The sequence below is a fragment of the Diabrotica virgifera genome, chromosome 3 (assembly GCF_917563875.1).
Source record: "Diabrotica virgifera virgifera chromosome 3, PGI_DIABVI_V3a".
In the NCBI taxonomy this organism is placed as follows: domain Eukaryota; kingdom Metazoa; phylum Arthropoda; class Insecta; order Coleoptera; family Chrysomelidae; genus Diabrotica; species Diabrotica virgifera.
In genome coordinates, this window is record NC_065445.1 from 23361675 (window position 1) to 23382803 (window position 21129).

Consider the following 21129-nt stretch of genomic DNA (forward strand, 5'->3'; position numbering starts at 1 on the left):
CGCTTATAACTGTAAAACTATAAACTTTTGAGAAAAATCTTAGGAAACTTATTTTATTTAGAATATCCCAAAGAATCTAGAAAAAATATTGTTCGGAGGAAAATAGGAGATTTTGGAAATAGAGCGCGCCGCACCGGCAAAAAAATCGGATAAACACGCATATTTAACAATTAAAAAACAACGGTATAAATTAAGGCTAGACGCGATCACTCTTCAGACTCTTGAAGCTGAATGTTTATTCTTCAATTTAAGTATCTGGCAACCTCAAAAATACTAATCTAAATATGAGTTTTTAAGCCTAGAAAATGCGTATTTTCGCATTTTTCAGATTTTAAATCGCTTGTAACTCGAAAACCATCAATTTTTGAGAAAAATTACAAGATACCTTTCTGGTTTAGAATGACCCAAAAAACCTAAAAATATATATATTTCAGAGCAAAAAAACGTGATATTTTGTATTTGTTTAAAAAAATTTTGTTTAAAAAAATTGTTTAAACAATTTCTGCCCAAAAATTCCGCCCGGCACCCTTCAGATTTGTTTAAAAGGGACAATTTCGAATAGAAACCACAAAGAAACCGAATCAGAATTTTTTTCAGATGGGAGCGGTCTTACCACATGGACTATAAGCAATCTTGGAATTAAGTATTTTTTAACGAATAGTACACTAGCATGAAACGTTAAAGTACGTGGCTAATGAAAGAGAGTGACAGGGGCGTAACAAAGGCCCCCGCAGCATGAAGCTTGCGGGGAGGGGGGGGGGGCAATATGTCAGGGGCCCCATCTTGTCGTCTAATAAATGTAAAAATGTGTTATTGTTATATTATTGTGCGCATACACAGGCAACGTTTTTTAAGTAATGCAGTATTGAAAATAAAGTTGCCCATCAGATGATACAATGTATCGTATGTATGTAGTGTATGCATGTATTAATAAAATTGTAGATATATTCGCTGATAGTAGTGCACGAAGAAAGTTGTTCATCTCATAGAATAATACTATGTAATAATATAGTGGTTTATTAATTTTCTTTTTATTTTATTCTATACCAATAAAGATGAAAAATGTAAGTTGTCATAAGCAGTGCACGAATACACTAATAGCCCAGTAAATGACTGTTTTGGAGTGTAATTATCAGCGTCACGACGTATTTGCTTGGCAATTTGGATTTAGATTCTACTTATTCTCCACTTCAAAGTTGGAGTTGTCCCGTCGGTTGCTTTTACTTGGGAGGTGAAAGTCACCCCTTATCGAGGGTGAAAAATATACGTTTCGAATAAGTCCGGAAATGGATACATTGACTAATTATAAGCAACTTTTGTTCTATAGAGCTTTTTTATCTAAGTCAATACTTTTCAAGTGACCTACGAGTGAAAATGTTTATTTTTCAACAAAAAAAAACCACGTATTCAGGCGGTTTTTCGCAAATAGCTCAAAAAATAAGTATTTTATCGAATTAAATAAATTATCAAAAAATTATCGAAAAAATATTTTTAGCAAAAATGTAGCTTATGTAGCTAATGTAGCTTAACAAAAAAAAAAGGTTGAACATATTCGTGAAGTCTATCAACACAGTAAAAGGAAAGTTGTGGCTCATGAAAAATTGTTCTTATTTGTTCAATTTCATATCGAATATTTCAACGTGAAATAACGAACAAACAAAGCACTTTTCAGGGAAAAATGACCCTGCATCAACTACTAAGAGTTATTAGCAGGGGGTACAAACACAAATTATAAGTAGTCAATTTCTTACAATGTATATATAACTTAAATATATTCTATTAAATACTGTAAAATTTAATGTCTTTAGCATTTTTTGTTGCTTGCAAAATTGATAATTAAATTTTCATAGCATTTCTAGGTTTCTTAACACATTATTATACTTGAAAAAATACCCAGCCAAATAGAATGATTTTTAGAATCTTGCCAGTTCAGTGGCGGATCCAGTATCGTCAGGAGGGGGGCCGATTGGCTAAATGATAATTTTTATATGTTGAATGGGAATCTTTTTATAATCTTTATATATAACTTGGTTTGAGAGGGAGGGCCGATCGCCCAAATCGCCCTCCCCTGGATCCGGCACTGTGCCAGTTAGGCAAGAAATCCATTATGAACAGCCAGCACGGCACAGCCCGGCACAGCCCGGCACGGCCCGGCACGGCACAGGACAGTCCAAATTCATTTGTATAGTTTTAAATGCAACGTAACCCATTATGAGCAGCCAGCCCGGCCCGGCACAGGCCAGCACGCAAACGGAACGGCCGAAATTCTCCGAGTAGAATAAAATCCGTCGAACGGCCAGTCGGCGCCAGTGTGTCATAATTGTTATAAAATATTATATTGTTGATTTTTTAATTGAAAGCGCGTTGTTTCTTTTGAAATAATATGGACGAACTTTTAATTGAGAGTGTCAGAGAATACCCATTTTTGTATGATGCATCGGACCCAGGTTATCACGATAGCAAGAAAAAGGACAATGCATGGGTACAAATATCCGAACATTTTGATCAATGGACAGGTACGTACATTATCTTTTAACCATGAATTCGTTTTTTTAACATGATGCATATTCATTAAAATTGTGTAGTTTATGTCTTTTAAAACTTTTATTTTACGATAGTTTTTAAAATATATCATAGATGACATGATGCGTTTCTAAAATAAAATTAAAACAATACATAACATTTTTCTCCTATATAGAGATGGGCTAAATTATGGAATAAATTCATTTTCTCTAAAATGGACGGCTTTGGAGAAAAATCCCGAAACACGTCGATTTTTATTTTTAAATTACAATTTTTTGGCATATATTTCATACTAGTGACGTTATCCATCTGAGCGTGATGACGTAATCTATGATTATTTTAAATGGGAATATGGGTCGTGTGGCATCTCATTTGTGGCCAAAAAATACTTTTTTCATTAAATTAATTGACGAAAAAAGAAGAATGTATGCAATTTATTTAACTCAAAATACTTTCTAATGATGTCAGAAAATAGAAAAAAATGTTTATTTGGCAAAAAACATTGCTTTTCGCTTAAATTAAATGTTCAAACTGTCAAGAGGTAGGTGGGAGGCTGTTTGTGATTTAATTTAAGTGAAACGAAATGTTTATTTGTGAAATAAACATTTTTTTCTATTTACTGACAGCAGTACAATGTATTTTGAGTTAAATAAATTACATACATTCTTCTTTTTGCGTCAATTAATGTAATTTAAAAATTATTGTTTTGGCCACCCTGTATAAATAATGATATTATTGTTTATATTACTGAATAGAGGATTGAACACCCTTTCAAATGAGATGCCACACAACCCCTATTCCCATTTAACAAAATCATCGATTACATCATTAAGCTCAGATGAATGACGTCTCTAGTATGAAATACAGTGGAACCTCGATTATCCGTCAGGGCACCGGACCAAGGGTATGACGGATAATCGAGAAGACGGTTAACAGAACATTAAAAAAATAAAAATCATACTGTTATGGTGACACACAGATATTAACTAATAATTTGTGTGATGTACATTTTTATTTTCGGCTTGCGATTCTAAAAATAGAACTCTAAAAGTATGGTATCATTTATCATTACCTATTTAAATTGAAATTTAATCCAGAGCCCTGAATAAGAACAAAAATTATTTACATAAAAAAATGCGTTGATGGTATAACTGCACGTGTACATTTCAATGCATTTCGTTTGGCTTATCGCAATGCTCAAACAAAATGAATTGATGACTCAATTTTTACTTGTGTATACAATATAACTTAATGAACCCTGACGGTTAACAGAGGTGACGGATAATCGAGGTTCCACTGTATATGCCAAAAAATTATAATTTAAAAGTAAAAATCGACCTGTTTTGGTATTTTCTTCCAAAGCCGTCCATTTTAGAGAAAATGAATTTATTCGATAATTTAGCCCCTCTCTGTATATATTTTATTAATAAAAATACATTATCATTTATGGCAAATGATCATTTTTCCGGTGCCGTGCCGCGCTGGCCGTTACAAATGGGTTTTTGGACGGGCCGGCCTGTGCTGTGCCGTGCCGGGCTGTGCCGTGCTGGCCGTTCATAATGGGTTTCTTGCTTTAGAGGGTTAAGTTTAAGTTTTTTTTTAAATAATAAATTTTAATGAGTTAACCGTATGATTATGTTTGCCCTTTGTAAAAATGCCCTAGGTTTTAAAAGCCTATTGTACGCATAAATAAATAAATAAATAACTTCCCCATTCAACGAAAATAGACCTGAAATCTCCCGAGCCCTTTCCCACCTCTCACTCAGTAGAGAATAGAATCACAACAGAGATGGTGCTGTTACATCCCCACCAATTCCGTTCCACCAGCAGCGCGTCGACCGAGTCCGAGTGAGATGTGAGATACCCGCTCCACTACCTCGTTCCAATTTTTGTTTTGCTTTATTCATTCTATTCACACAAAACGAGCAGAGTAACATTCTTCAGTCAGAATACTGTCTCCTCCGGTCAGTTTGTTGTTTAGATAGTATTTTGGTTTGTACAGACACTTTTGTTTTCATTCTCGGTTTATACATCGACGTTCTCAGGTAATCTCGAGATTTCAGTGTTTGGTGTAATTATTGTCGACCTTGCCAAAATCGATACTGGCCGTGTTTGTATTTTATTATTCCAATTATTCCTTGCAGAATTACCATTGCTAAAACCTTCGGTCGAATACAGACACAAAGTGAGTGAGGTTCTTCACTTTATAGTGTAGTTTAGGTGCTGTTTATATTCAATAAGGTAGGTGGATCTGTTTTGTTTGTGTTTACATTTAAGTTTTCAAGTTCAAGCATTTGTAAATCTTGGGAGATTTTGCTTTGGAGGTTATCCTGTCTTAGATTTCCTGTATACCTATTCAATTATTGTTATTATAACATGTTAGATATCTTTTTTACACATTTTATAGCGGATGCTGAGTTTTTATAGAACTATTATGTCATAATCTTAGGATTTTAGGATGTATCTAACGACCAGACAAACGCTGTATATATTATTTAAATATAATATTTCATATAAATAAACTCTAACAGCTATATTATGTACTATAAAAAGATTATGTTATGTAGATTGCGCAATTTGTCTTCTAAAAATGTTTACTATCGAGATGCAGGCTGATGTTTGTAAATAACAGTTATAAGGGTGTAACATTTAGGTTAAGTTATTTAACTTCAGGTGCAGTCCAAAAACCTCGCAAACTGGACGCTTTTTTTTGGTATATCAAAGGTGCTTACTTATTATAAGACTAACTTTTTCCAGGAGGAAAATAAACTTCCTGTAGCTGGCTGTATACCATAAATCACAAAAATACCAAGTTTCTTGTAAAAGGTATATATTAAAATACCCTAAATAAGGGTCACAATACAAAACGTTTTCGGATTAAGGAATCCATCATCAGTGTTTAAAAGCCAAAATTTGCATGCCTGAGCCACCAAAATGTATCGGGTAAAAACCCTTTAAATGTAAATAATAAGGATGTTTTACATATTTATATAAAATTCATTGGATGGTATAGATAAACCTGGATGTTACCCAGGGCAACACAGGACTCTCTCCACGTGGTTGGAACTTTTTTTGGAGAAAACCTCACATATTGGATTTCAATGGCCAAAATGGATTTTGGTGGCTCAGGCATGCAAATTTTGGCTTTTAAACACTGATGATGGATTCCTTAATCCGAAAACGTTTTGTATTGTGACCCTTATTTAGGGTATTTTAATATATACCTTTTACAAGAAACTTGGTATTTTTTTTACTAACTTTTTCTTAAAAAATTTCGCCCCGGAACCTCCATTTTCATCCCTTTAAAGGGGTTAATTTGCAGGGGCGGCTCGTGATAGTAGAAGGTGGTGAGGCACACTTCACCTGATGAATTTTATTATGATGGTTAGCTTCTCTTTAATGGCCGGAATGTCGATTTTGTGACGTCATAACGCTAGGACGAAACTAGGACAAATAATCCCGGACAAAAAATCCCCACAAAATATACCTGGACAAAAAATCCCCGGACAAAAAATCCCCACAAATCCCCGGACAAATAATCTCCGGACAAAAAATCCCCACAAAAAATCCCGGGCAAATAATATCCACAAATTATTTAGACAAAATATCCTCACAAAAAATTCCAGACAAAATATCCTCACAAAAAATTCCAGACAGAAAATCGTTAAGAAAATATTTGCTGCCGATTAGTTCTCTAAAAAATTTCTCGTGAATGCGATCGACTCAAATGCTTTCAGCCTCAGTGTATAGAGTTATTTTGAATTAGAATTCCATATCGAAAACTTCAAATTTTACGTAACAAAAGAGTGTGACTTTTTTCAAAAATCGTGGAAGATATGGGGAATGAGGTAAGGCTGTGAGAATCATGTTAAAATATTATTTGCTTAAATCTTTTGCTCACTCTGATTTGAATAACTATCTTCAAAACATTGCCATTGTCCAAAAAAATATGTTGTAAATAAAGTTTATATTAGGAAAAATAATCTAAAAAGTATATTAATACTCCACTTACCTCCAGAAATAGCATCCACTATGAAATAACAAAATAATATACCTACGTCTATAGTTTTAAACGAAAACCTAACAATGCCTCAATTGTATAACACACTTTAATTTTATTCGGTCCGCTTTCGTTCAATCCCAACTTTACACTAATATAAATATGTGATATGTTTGTATTGTTCTACCCTCAACGGCCGTTTATGATCCTCAGAAACCTACAGAGCAAGATTTATATAAATTTTCTCGGAATATATAAACTTAAATTTTTGCATTTTGGCCAGGTTTTCGGCAAATTTCACCACTGTGCAACGTTACCAATCCAAAAAATGGTTACAATACTGATTGATATACACTGATTAATATTGAATTAATTAATTTGACGAATTAGGTGATAAAGAAAAAAACCGGTTTCTCTTATTTCTCTTTCTTCGACGATAAAGTAAACACAACGCTATAATTTGATTTCGCTCCATATAAAATATACCTTTTATTCTACGAAATTATATTTAGTTTATAGGGTAAACAACTCGGTGAAAACTGGAGTAGGGCTGTGGTCACGTCTTGTGTGAAATTATCTAAAAACAACATTTAAAACGAGGGGAACAACATTTAAAAATGAATGGATGACAGAGGGTCTTTTAAATTCTGTACATGAAAAACATAGATTGTAATGTTGTTCTGAAGCTGTTTCCTTGTGGAATTTTTATAATAAACTAGTCTAAATGGGAAATAAGCCACAATTTAACTAAAAAAATAATTTTATTAACGTCGACGCCCAAATCGGATGTCGAAACGTTAATAAAATCATTTTTTTAGTTCAGTTGTGGCTTATTTCCCATTTAGAATAGTTTATTACATAGATTGTATGAGCTAATTAGATGAGCTAATCCAAGATCTTACAAATAACTTAGTAGAACAACGATTATAAAAACAAATTAAGGCTTTTAATTAAACACATAAGAAATAATAACTGGCAAAATAAAAATTGCAAATGAATTAAATACGCATTACAGTACATGAGGACAAAAGTATGGACAAAAAATACCCATTTGTCGTACATAATGTACCCATACATCGTAATAATACATACCCGACATCGTATCATGTACCTACCTTAGCCACAAAGTGTAAATAAAAATAATATACCAAACAGCACAGCAAAATATCTTCGTGCGACTCAATTCTTATTGTGTGAAAAGGACAAGTGCGACAAAACTACGGCACGAGAAATCCCTCGCACGTTCAAAATTCTTATAATGTGAAACAGCACTAAGTCTTCTGGATTTTGTGTTTGTAGCCAGACTCGATAAGCTTTCTTTTTGGTGTCTACCAACTCTCTTATATTTTGTGACCACGACTATGGATCATGGTTTCGCACATTTTCTTTATACCCTACGGCAGCAATTCGCAACCTTTTTGATATTGCGACCCCAAAATTAAAAAAAGAGTTATGAGCGACTCCAGAAAAAAAAATCACTAAATTAACAAGTGCAAGGGTTGGTTAGGACGAAATTAAGGTAAAACTTCAATTATTATCATCCATGTTGTACTTAGCTGTTTTTATTTCGTAAATTATGTTGAAGAGTTTATTTATTTTGGAAAGTAATATTAGAGCATTTGACATCATATTTATGATGGTATTAAATGAGACAAGCAATTATTTTAACATTTTATGAGTATATTAACAGTATATTAATTATTGGTGATATATTATCAGAAAGAGACACCCTCAAATCAGGTTCTACGTTAAGTCTGGAGCGATATTTTGTTTTTATAGCAGTCAATGTGGAGAAAGCTGTCTCGCACAGATATGTAGAAGCGAATGGCAGCAATTTCAGCAGAGATGTTTTGTATAACAGTGGATATTCCTTTTCCATCATTATCCAGAACTTGGATAGATCCTGGTTTTGAAAATAGATCGAAGGCTTTCATCGGACAATAAATCGATCAGCTGCTCCTTTTCTTGAAAGTTCATCTTCACAGTGTTCAGATCACAAGTGAATGGATTAATTATCCATTGGTCGCCGTGTGACGTATCTGGGAATCGTATTACCAAGTCTTGCTTAAGGCTTGAAAGATGCATGATGATTTTGGTTTTAATTTCTTCTTCGAGCTTTACATTGTTTTCAAAAATGTCTGAAAGATAGCCAACTGTTGCCAGCCAATTTTCATTCAAGAAATATTCCGCTAGCTTTGGTTCCCGTTCAAGTAGAAATATTCTGATTTCATCTTTGAGATCAAATACACGTTGGAGTATTTTTCCTCGCGATAACCACCTGACCTCCGTATATAACAGTAGATTTTCGTATTCTGATCCCAATTCGCGACACATTATTGTGAAAAAGCGACTGTTCAATGCGCGAGCTTTAATAAAATTTATTATTGTTACGACTTGTTCCAACACTTTATTTACATCTGGTTGCAAATGTTTTGCTGCAAGGGCTTCAGGGTGAATCATACAGTGAACAAAGCTTACGTGAGGTGCAATCTCAGTGACGGGCGGGATTGGACAGGACGCACATTCGTAACTATTTTCGATTCTCTCCGTTTTAAGGACATTGTGAAATTGTGTAAGTAAAGAGAGGTTATATTTTAGGCATAAACCTTAATAAAATTCGATAAGTACAGGACCTTGTTGACTTTTTTACTTTTTTGACGACCCCATAAAGATCTTTCGCGACCCCACATGTGGTCGCGACCCCAGGGTTGCGGACCGCTGCCCTACGGCCTCTTGTTCACAACATTTACAACATTCACAACATTCTGTTGTGAATTTTGCGACTGTTCTTTTAATTTAATAATGTTAATGTTTACGTTGATGTCATTCTGAAATTCCACACAGTCGGTATCTTTATCTTATAATATGCAAAAAAAATCAAAGTAATAAAATGAATCTACAGACTGACCCCATTAAAACCGGTCAATAAATATTACTGGTTAATTCTAGTACCCTTAATCTAGGACTGGTTTAGTAAGAATTGTGTTGACTTTGTTAATTTTTTTAATAGTTTTTAACAGTTATAGTATAGGCCTGAATCCCGCGTACCAAAAAAAGTTGATTAACAGCAAGCTGAAAATTTGTTAATATCTTAACGGTGTCTAAGTCGGACAAACTTTGATGTACGGGAACACTGGAACAGGGGAAGTTTTAATAATTGTGGAACAGTTTAAAAAATTGGAACGTCAGATTACGAAAACGTCCCATGTATTATGTCGGACAGAACATCCAATTGATTTGTTACCCTTTCATTAAACTCTCATGCAAAAATCAGACTGCTATTACTAACCAATGATTCCTGTCATTTGACATGTTCTTCGTGCTATTCCCGGAGTTATTAAAATGCCCAGTTGGTGATAAACACCATTCTTATTTTTGCATGAGAAATTAATGAAATGGTAACAAATCAATTGGAAGTTCTGTCCGACAAAATACATGGAACGTTTTCGTCTGACGTTCCAAATTTTTAAACAGAATTAAAACTTCCCCTATTCCAGTGTTCCCGTACATCAAAGTTTGTCCGACTAGACACCGTTAAGCTATTAAAAAATTTCCAGCTTGCTAATAATCAACTTTTTTTTGGTACGCGAGATCCAGGTCTATTAACATTTTGTATGTAACAGTTTTTTAATAAACAAACATATTTTTGCATATTTTAAATTAAGAAGTGAGCACTTGATAAATGCTTACACTCAGACCATTAAGACCTTGATATCAGTGGGAAGGTTGGCCATGTTCACTCACATCAGCAAACAAAATAAGAAAGGCCTTGATCATGGCCAACTTCATCGATAATGAGTAATTACAAGTAAAGGAAAAATACCAATAAATTTCAACAATTGCATCTTTTGATTCCTTATTACATGTAGAAGGTTGAGAAATTTGAGTTGTGAAAAATCTGTTGAGACGGAAGACGGAATACTGTAGATTAGGGTGCATCGAAATAGGCGAAAAAAATTTTTTTTTGCGATGAAAAAGTAATTTCTCACAAAAGTTGCCCAATCAACTGTTAAGTATTTTGGTAAAATTTTTTCGAAATTGGAAAATATCTTCTGCCCCCCCAAGACAATTTAAAATTTTGAAAAAATGTTAACAGACGAAAAAAATTTGTATTTCGAAACGAAAATGTAATAGCTCACAAAAGTTGCCTAACACACTATTTAGTATTTTAGTAAAATTGCGTTGAAATAAAAAAATATTTTCTGCCCCCACGGCAACTAGAAATTAGAAAAAATACATTAATATGCGAATTTCTTTTGTAAGGGAAATGTGATACCTTATAGAACTTAAATAAATAAATTCGGTTTAAATTGGAAAACATTTTCTGGTTTTACAAGGCAATTAAAAATTTTACTTAAGAAAAGTATACTAAAACATTATTTTTATAACAAAAGAGCCTAACTTATCCGTCTCCCTGACGTCACCCAAGTTTTTTAATACTAAAATAAATATAAAGCAAAGTACAAAATTAAGTATATAAATATTACAAAGAAATGTGGTAAAAGCATTCTATTCGAAGATGTCTTCCGATTTAGCATTAAAGTGAGGCATAGTTTTTCTGGAATCAATTCGAGATTTTATAAATCCATCCCTCGAATACGCTCCACAAACTGCTAGAGAAGCTTGTGTCACAAGCTTGACACATCGTTCTACACATTGTTTGTGGCAGTGATATTTCTCAGTCTCAATGTTAAAATTGTCTAAGTTATATTAGGATTCTTAATAAAATCTCGCAGATTGTCACTCGAAAATCTAGAGAATATAGGTGGTTCTGTAAGGTGTTATTCTTGTTAGTTTAATTAACTCAAAGTAGTCGTTTGAATCAAAATTTTTATAGTAGAAAGTTTGAAGACCCTAACGTTTTTTTATTTGGTCACTGGCAAACTTCTTTTGATGTCTAAGGGGTAGATCATTTGAATGTCGCAGACATACAAACCACTGAAGCGGTTTTTTAAGATGTTCATCTTACAGCCGTATTACATCACCCTTAACTCCAGTATTTACGACTGTTTCGTCACATGCAATAGCTGGATTTGATACTTTCTGATATACCAGACAGCGGATACCCATATCCGAAATATTTGCACCCTGGCTCATGCACAAGTGTTCTTCCACGATCGATTGACCATAAAACTTAATACTGTTTTTTACTTGAGCTAAAGTTTTGTCTTTGCGTCAGTAACTTTCTTCTTTTACCGTTGTTCTCTCTGATTATATTTGTTTGTGTTTTCCCTATCAATCGAGCGTATCACCAATTTTTCTGGGACTTCTTTAATTTAATAGAAATTCGCGCTCATCCAGAGGCACTTTTTGAGATTTGCTACAAAGACAATTAATCAGAGTGTCACATTTGCATGCTGCAAGATCGAAACGTGTAGTTTTACTTTTGTTCTTAAAGCATTGAATTTTATTTTAGTAAAATTCACTGTTTTGCCTGTTCTTAAATGGTTTCATAATATTCAAAATGTAGTGGTCGGAATTTTTACTTAGGCGAGAATTGTTGCATGTCGGGATTCTGGCGTATCGGTGTTTTGGCCGTCGGGATTTTGGCTGTGTCGGGATTTTGGGCGCACCGGTTAAGAATATAGCAAAGTAGCGTCATCGGCAGGCAGATGACGAACGAATGATATTCCTGAGCATTGTTGCTATTGATACAGTGGAACCTCGATAACTCGGATTAATCGGGACCGCGGCCGATCCGGGTTATCGAAAATCCGAGATAGCCGGAGAATATGGTAAAAATTAATAAAATACGGTATACTTACAGATAAACTCCGTTAGAATTGAAATAACATGAAATATATTTATAAATATGCACAGTACCTACACATCAAAATTACTGAAAAAAAAACACCAAACACAAACGGAAGCGAACAATACAAGACACACAATACAGTCACAACGATGTAATGTTATTTAAGAACAGTGAAAACTAAAGACCATTGTTTATAAAAGAATTTTTTAAATAGTCTTTCCTAAACAATGCTAAGACAGTTTGAAATAAAAAGAAATAGGTACTACAGACAGGTGCCTGTTGTTTCTGCGGCGTGTGCTATGAGTCATTTTTACTATCGACTATCGTATAGTTCAAATTACACACATACACATCTCTCAAATATTATATTACATACATTTTTATTGTTGAAAGGTTTGTCTGATAATTAACTATTTTGATGGGAAATAAGCCACAATATAAGCCACAAATAAATTGAAAAATAATTTTATTAACGTTTCGACGCCCAAATCGGGTCGTTGTCAAAATACAAAATATTGAAAATCAAAATGTTTATCTGATGAAAATCGGTCCGGGTTAGCCGGACTTCCGGGTTATCGGGGGCCGACTTATCGGGGTTCCACTGTACTACATTTATGCTTACGACCTCACGGCATATAGAGTTTCCGTCGAGTGATTTTTTTATTTGAATCTTTCAAATTTACAATCTACTCTGTACAAAGGAGTATTAAGTAAAACTGATAAATTATGTATTGTTTTGTAGGTATTGCCGGCCAGTGCCGGTTCACCTTATTCACCACTGTATTCACTAACACAAGTGTCACTCACACAAGTCTTCTGGCCACTGTTTCTTGAGTCTCCGAACTGGTCATGGACGATTGGTAAGCGCGGAAATCACCTCGTTGTTGTGATTGATACTTCTTTTTCTATGGTTGGTCGCATACAGTCCTATTACGTCCTTTATGAATGGTATTTTTAAGTCCTCATGTAATGTTTGGTTTGAAATATATCAGGGTGCATTTGCAATGATTCTTAAAGTTTTTGATTGGTATGTCTGCAGAATTTTGGTGTTTGATGGTTTCGTACATCCCCATAGTTCAATCCCGTAGGTCTATATAGGTTTTATTATTATTTTGTTTATTGCCAGTTTGTTTTCGATGGATAATTGTGATCTTCTACCAAAAAGCCAATTCATTTGTCTGGTTTTTAATTTGTTGTTGCGCTTTCCATGTTAGATTCTGATCAAGATGAATACCTAAATATTTGACTTCGGTCTTCATTGGGATAACTTGGTGGTTTATTGTAACATGTGGACAATTTACATGTCTGTTCGTAAATATTATGTGAGCAGATTTTTCGTTGTTTACTTTGATTTTACATTTTTGGAGCCAGTTTTGTAATCGATCTTTGTAGCTGGTTAGAAGCCACTACTGGATCATGGTCAAGCGCAATTATTGCTGTATCATCGGCAAACGTGGCGATAGTTGTTTCGTTCGTAGTTGGTATATCAGCAGTGCATAAGTACAAAAATGGTCCCAAGACACTGCCTTGGGGTACTACTGCCTTTATGATATGAGTTGGTGGCTTCTGTTCTGTAATCTTTTTCCATTTTGACATCCATAATCATAAACATATCAATATTCATTTCAATACTGTTTATTTTTCCGCATACATATCGCAAAAACATATCCATATCGCAAAAACAAACAGGAATGATTTACATGTTGATGTATCTTAATAACACGAACAAATGATCGAATAACCAAAGAAGTCGTAAATGATGCATGACGTGTATCGTAAAATGTGCTCTACGACCAAACAAAAAACATGTTTATAGGTTTGCTAGAGGTTGTTAAATATTTGATGTAATTCCTGATGTGTGAAAATTTTATGGAGTGTTAAAACGATTCACACAAATTTACACCTGAAAATATTGACAATTCACATTTTCGCAAGACGAATCTGTTTTTGCAGCTCTTTATTATGCCAAGATAGGATCATTAACAGCTACGCTAATTACTTTTTATATTTTCGTATTATTTTTCAACTTGCTATTAATACCTTTATTGTGAAAAGTATTGGGAGTAGGTATAATAAACACGTACACCGATCGCTTAAAACTGTGGAGTGCAATGGTGGAGCTAGGGGTATCAAAGAAACGGACCATGGTTGCGCGAATGTGTGTAAACAATTGCTTTGCATAAATAGGAGCCAAAACTTCAAAGGCGTTCGGCGTAAACATCGGAGACCCGCTCTGTTCCCATTACTATTTAATTTAGCATTGGAATATGAATATGCAATGCGATAAATCTATACCAAAGTCAAACCAGACGTAACTGCTAACTGCCAGAGGAGCAAAGATTGTTCTCACATTTGCAGATGACATGGATGCAGTAGCATAGACAACACTGGAAGTTAATGATATAGTTTTGAACCGTTTTGAACTTTGAACTAATGAGACGAAGAAAAACTGAATACATGGTCGTTGGTCGTGTCAAAAAGGAACGACAGCGAATAAGACAAAACATTACCATAACCCCCGGCGCAAATTGAATCTAAGCGAGTCACAACCTGCGCCGGCGGGACGGGTGACCTGTGTATTTATTTTTCTAGCGCACCGCATATTGATCCCAAGCCAACCCGACTGTCGGCTGTCGCCGTAACGAATAGAGACGGGCAAAATCAGTGCGGACGTGTAACGGTTACTTTTGATACCGGTTCTCAGTGGTACTCAGAGTACAAATACTGATGTATCTGATCGTTGTACTGAATTGAGTAGGCAACTAAAAAACGGTAGTTCCGTACTTGTAACTAGTAACGTTTTAAAAATATCTTACACGTCCCTAGTAGTCGTAGCGGTATGACTTTCGAAAACATCGAATTTGATCATAACTGGTATGATCATAAAAGATATCTTACACTGAGTATTTTATTTCTACATACCTTTATAATAACAAGCATAAGTTTAACACTGCATTGATTGTGATTACAAAATCGCAATCAATTTTGGTTCGCATGTTCGCAAAATCAGTGCGGACATGTAACGGTTACTTTTGATACCGGTTCTAAGTGGTATTGATTACAAAATACTGATGAATCTGATCCTTGTATTTACTGAATTGAGTAGGCAACTTAAAATCGGTAGTTCCGTACTTGTAACTAGTAACGTTTTAAAAATATCCTACACGTCCCTAGTAGTCGTAGCGGTATGACTTTCGAAAACATCGAATTTGATCATAAGCAGGTGCATAAAAAGATATCTTACACTGAGTATTTTATTTCTACATACCTTTATAATAACAAGCATAAGTTAAACACTGCATTGATTGTGATTGCAAAAACGGTTCGCATGTTTTAAATAAGATTTTTGCTGATTATGTATTTTGCTAAAATATTAAATAACAAAAAAAACAATTCACAACCATCATTTAATTTTTAACGATAAACAAAAGTCTAATATGATGACAAGTTTGAAATTGATCGACTTTGTCGATAACAGTGTCATTAACAGATATTTTTAAATACTATGAATCATTTTCCAATGATTGTGTGGATTTAAGGAATACATACTAAACAATGTTTTTACCTGTATAAAGGAGATTATAATTATGACACATTATGGTACTCCTTATTTTTCAAATAATATGCTCTTTTAAACGTATAACTTTGATTTATTGGCTAAACCTACATTAGATACGTCACAAGAAATTAAAAATACTTAACATGTAATAAATTCACTGTTTTAATCAGATATATTATATTCCCTACTATTGCAATAAATTATTAAACCGAATAAACGAAAACTTGTAGAGTAGTGCTGATTGATACAACAGAGCAATAAAATGTTATTCATAAAGATAGTGTAAAATATATCGCCGCTTATTCATTTCATATACTTCCATCTCGCAAACAAAAACACGTAAAAATGGTGAGTCACCCGTCCCAAGGCCCAGAAAACTGTACGCTGACGACAGGCCTTCCCAAGCTCGACCTGCGAACGCATGAACTGATAGTAGGATGCGCAGAACGGTCTACGCAGTCCGCCGACGCAGGTTGTGTCTGGCTTAGGTTCAATTTGCGCCGGGGTTAAACCACGGTTCTTAGACATACTACGGTTGCCCAGATCGACGGTAGTGGGGAGACTTCAATTTTTGACTTTACGTCACAAGAATACAGAATCCCATATTTTTAAATGATTTTCGATCATTGAATGCGTGTTATTGTGATTAAAATATATTTACTATATGTGTAGTATTTGTGTTATTATTAAATAATAAGACAAATAATACACATTTTATCTTATACCGGATGGTAGATCGTAAAACGGGCCATAAGAAACTCAATGTAAAATTCTAAACTGTTGAATTCCTGCTTCCTTAATTATTTTACATCAAAAGTCATGAGAGAATATTTGTAGAGAATTGAAATCTGTATTAAAATCAAAAGTTAAGATTGTTCTACGATTTAAACGCATTCCAAAATTTTGAAAAATATACATTTGCCACAATAGGTATGCGTGTAAAAGTTAGGCCACACGTAACTATTTAACTGACAGTGCTCACACCATTGAATGAATAAAAAATCTTTATTATTAATATTTTCTCCGCAGCTGAGGTATCTTATCAACTGTATTGCTTTTAATGATAAAATAAAAATATTGACAGTTCAAAAATGTGAAAATAATATCTTCATTGTGACACATTATTGCACCATGTGTGGCCTAATTTTGGACTGAAAAATGTATTTTACGCATTTTTACAAAATTTTGGAATTCGTAGCACAATTTAACAGTTGTTTTAAGTACAGATTTCAATCCTCTACAAATAGTTTCTAACGTCTTTTGATGTAAAATAATTAGGGAAGCAGGAATTCAACAGTTTAGAATTTTACATTGAGTTTCCTATGACCCGTTTTCCAATTCACCACCCGGTATATCCTAGTTTACTTTATATTTTTGTATTTGTAATTTTCGTGTTGTTTCTCGTAAAAACTTATTTTGAATTATTCATGAAAGTTGTACATCGTACCTATTGTAGGTAGGAGTTTAAATAAGAATATATATATTTATAAGGTAGAAAACGTTGAAATCCCATTATGTATTAACGTAATAATTGGCCATTAACCGTATTAACGTGGCCAAATTTATTAGGTACCTATTATTTAAATTCTTACAATAAATTATACAAGTAATTCTAATTCACATAATCATAGCTGACCTCTAAGGATAGTATGTATTCAATAGTTAATCCAGTATTAATGGAAATTCATCGACAAATTTTTATTGTAGAGTGGAGATTTCAGTCCTAGATTTCCGTAAATATTGAATGGATAAATATCATACCATAATTAGGTATTACAATCCACTAAACATCTTTATTTCTTAACTATCTTGACTATTTTCCATACATCAAAGACATATAAATACCGATTACAGTCCATGTAGTGAGACCGCTTCCGTCTGAAAAACATTTCTAATTCGGTTTCTCTGCTAGCCCAGTCGGGATAGCATTTGACCTTGCATTAGGAGCTGTCCCAAATTTTATTTTTCTAATCTTTAGGGAGGGTCAATATTAGTATAAATTTAAAATCTCGACTGAATTCCACCGTTGCGTTAGCCGCCATCTTGATTTTAAACGAGAACCGTTTTTGCTCAATATCTCCGCCATTTTCAATTTTGACAAAAAGTGTGGAAACTGAAATTGTTGAAAATACGATTTTCTATAATTTCAAATAATTTTTTTCGTGCGGTCGATATTTTCCGAGTTATGAGGGGAAAATAGTGACAGTTGTAGCATAATTATTGAATTATTGAATTATCTCGTTTATTATTAGTTTTACAACAAATATTTACCTATACAAAAATGAAGATAATTAAATTTTGTACAGTTTTGATGCCGTTCATTTTTTTGATAAAATCAATATTTAAGGTAGTACGTATGTGGTAAAGGTGCGAGCGTAAGACCTGATTGATTTTGTAGCAATTGTTTTTGTTCAATATCTCCGCCATTTTCAACTTTTCGATAAAAAGTGTAAGAACTGAATTTGTTGCAATTACGATTTACTACAATTTTTCGAGAGAACCAGTGGCGAGTCTACAAGGGGGGAAAATGGGAAAATATATTAGCTGACATAAAACTTAAAATATCGACAGACAAATTCAACCAATAAAACCCGCTAGTTAATAAAATTAAGTGAACTTAATGTATATAATGTCTTTTTATGTCTTTTATATACTTAGTTTGGTTGATGTTTCATTGGAAGTTTCAAAAATTGTATAAAATATAATTCTCTTTATTTTTTTTATCTACAATTATGTCGTAAAGTTAATAATAAATGAGACAATTCAATAATTATGCTTCCCCTCCGCTTCCATTATTTTCCCCCTTAACTCGGAGAATATTGATCGTATAAAAAAATTGTGCCAAAGAAATTGTAGGAAATTGCATTTCCAACAATTTTCTCTCCCACCATTTATGTCGAAAAGTTGAAAATGGCGGAGATATTAAGCAACAACAGTTCTCATTTAAAATCAATATGGCGGCTAATGCAACCGCGGAATTCAGTCGAGATTTTAAATTTACACTACTATTGAGTTTTCCTAAAGGATATAATTATAAAATTTGGGGCAGCTCGGATACAAAATTCAATTCAATAATTATGCTCCCCCCACCACTTGTTACTATTTTCCCATGTAACTCGGAAAATATCAACCGCATGAAAAAAATTGTTAAAAAGAAATTGTAGGAAATTATATTTTGAACAATTTTAGTTGAAAATGGCGTAGATATTGAACAAAAACAATTGCTATAAAATCAATCCGGTCTTACGCTCGCGCCATTACCGCATACGTACTACCTTAAATATTAATTTTAGCAAAAAAATGAAAGAGATCAAAATTGTGTAGAATTTAATTCTCTTCATTTTTGTACAGGTACAGTCGGAAAAATGAAAGAATACCCATGAACGAACATATAAAACACGCTGTATTTTCCTGTCACCGTGTCACAAAGAAAATTTTCCAGTGCAAGTACATGTAACAATAATTATTACATGTACTTGCGCTGGCCAATTTTTTGTGTGACAGAGTGGCAGGAAAATATAGCGTGTTTTATATGTTCGTTCATGGGTATTCTTTCATTTTTCCTACTGTACATATTTGTTGTAAAACTAATAATAAACGAGATAATTCAATGATTAAATAATTATGCTCCAATTGTCACTATTTCCCCCTCATAACTCGGAAAATATCGACCGCACGAAAAAAATTATAATAAATGAAATTATAGAAAATCGTCTTTTGAACAATTTCAGTTTCTACACTTTTTGTCAAAAAATTGAAAATGGCGGAGATATTGAGCAAAAACGGTTCTCGTTTAAAATCAAGATGGCGGCTAACGCAACGGTGGAATTCAGTCGAGATTTTAAATTTATACTAATATTGACCCTTCCTAAAGATTAGAAAAATAAAATTTGGGGCAGCTCCTAATGCAAGGTTAGGCCTGTTATTCGTCTAATCCGACTGGACTATGCGGATTCATATTCAAAAATGTCCCCTTTAAACAAATCTGAAGGGTACCGGACGGAATTTTTGTGCAGAAATTGTTTAAACAATTTTTTTAAACAAATACATAAGATCACCTTTTATTAACTTACCTTAACTTACCTCACCTTAAATCGCCTATAACTCGAAAACTGTCAATTTTGGAGAAAAATCACAAGATACCTTTCTTGTTTAGAATGACCCAAAAAACCTAAAAATATATTTTTTGGAGCAATACAAAGTGATCTTATGTGTTTGTTTAAAAAAATTGTTTAAACAATTTCTGCCCAAAAATTCCGTCCGGCACCCTTCAGATTTGTTTAAAGGGGACATTTTTGAATATGAATCCGCAAAGAAACCGAATTATAAATGTTTTTCAGACGGGAGCGCTCTCACCACATGGACTAATTAAGGGGAAGGAGCACAATGCAAAATTTTGACAAATTGCAAAAATTCTCAATGTGTTTTAAATGTATTCTTTTTTTTCGAATCCTGAGAAAACTAATAAATATTTTTGAAAAATTTAAACGCAGAATGAAAGACTACATTATTACCGAGGGCCAAAAGTCCCTAAAAACTTCTGTGTTTATTTTAATAAGTTACAGGGCTGAAAATTAAAGAGAAGTGTGATTTTTAATTGGAAATATTTCATTCAAAAGAAACTTTTTATTTACTCTAAGGGACTTTCGGCCCTCGGTAATAACGTAATCTTTCATTCTGCTTTTAATTTTTTCTAAAATACTTATTAGTTTTCTCAGGATTCGAAAAAAATCATATTACGATTCAAATGACAGTATACTCGTGACGTAATCGCACCCTTAATGTTCATTGGTTAGTCGATCTGGGAAACCGTAGTAAAGAACCGTGACCATAAACTATTATAAATTTAAGGTGGTCAAAGAATTCAAATACCTAGAAACAACAATAGTCCAGGACGCATCTGTTTTGAGATGGACGTTGAGAGGTGACTCAAATTTTTTTGCAGAAATTTCTTGAAAATAACTCAAATAATAATATTTGAGTTATCCTCCCACTCAAAATGGTCCGGAACATTGTTTAAATAATCAAAATGTCAAAATATGAAGGAAAAATTCGATTTTTTTATTGGTTGTTTGATTATAACTTTAAAACTATTCATTTCTGAGAAAAGTTGTACTGACATAAAAGTTGCGTAATTAAATTTCCTACAATATAGAATTGGTTAAAAATTTAAAAAGTAGTCACCCTTGTTGCAAAGTAGCAATAATTGCGGAAAAAACCATACAAAAACAAGTATTTGCATTTTACGTTTTTCAACCATTTATGCTACACTTAAAACCTTCATATATTACC

At 33.5% G+C, this 21129-nt stretch overlaps 1 protein-coding gene across 1 annotated transcript in view; it reads left to right on the top strand.

Annotated features, from left to right (window-relative positions):
* The first annotated feature begins 4394 nt into the window (after positions 1-4394).
* Positions 4395-21129, top strand: part of LOC114349521 (ATP-binding cassette sub-family D member) — a 276122-nt gene continuing 259387 nt past the window's right edge. The window contains exon 1 of the mRNA XM_050646369.1: positions 4395-4764. The gene's annotated coding sequence lies outside the window, so the exon portion shown is untranslated. The remainder of the gene's footprint in view (positions 4765-21129) is intronic.